Genomic DNA, 814 nt, shown 5'->3' with positions numbered 1-814 from the left:
CATGATTAATTGTTTGAGTATGTGTTAATTACATATAATTATGTTATGTAGGTGATGAATATGAGAAGGATCATAATTGATTGCTTGTGATCGGAGTATTGCTAAAAGGTATGGTAAACCCTACTCAGTTGCATGCTTAATTGAATATAAAATGATGATGGTTGATTTATTGGCATGATTAATATGACTATTGTGATTGTGATATATTGGATGAATTGGCTTGGTTGTTTGTGGTTCACGAGGTGTGCCCTCGGCTGAGTGGAGTCATCATCGGGAATGGCTTCACGCCCTTGATTTGCCCCTTGTGATTCCCGTCATAAGGTGGATGTGCACATTAATGGACATGGGTTATTTCACTACTACAAATCCAGGCAACCACAACGGCCCTTTAACAACGCTTATTCACTAAAATCACCAAAAGACGTTGTAGAATGGATTGCGCGAAATTTTCCTAAACTTAATTACAACGGTTATGTGTTGTTAACCGTTGTTATTTATTTTAACAACGGATTAAAATTTCACAGCCGTTGTTAATATAAAAACTAATAACAACAGTTTACTCTGTAATACATTATAACCGTTGTTAATAATTTGGCGCAAAATTAGTGAAACGTAATTACAATGGTTATATTAGTACCCGTTGTTATTAGGTTGTAACAACGGTTGTAGACGCAATAACCGTTGTCATTGTTGTTATGAAGATCTAAAGAACAAACACCACGTACATATCACTTTACTCTGCTATACGCTACAAAACACAAACACAAGCTAATACTGCTACACAAATATCATCCTCCATTACTCCCTGATCGTC

The sequence above is a fragment of the Silene latifolia genome, chromosome Y (genome assembly GCF_048544455.1).
Source record: "Silene latifolia isolate original U9 population chromosome Y, ASM4854445v1, whole genome shotgun sequence".
NCBI classification, from domain to species: domain Eukaryota; kingdom Viridiplantae; phylum Streptophyta; class Magnoliopsida; order Caryophyllales; family Caryophyllaceae; genus Silene; species Silene latifolia.
Note: the sequence above shows the minus strand (reverse complement) of the source record.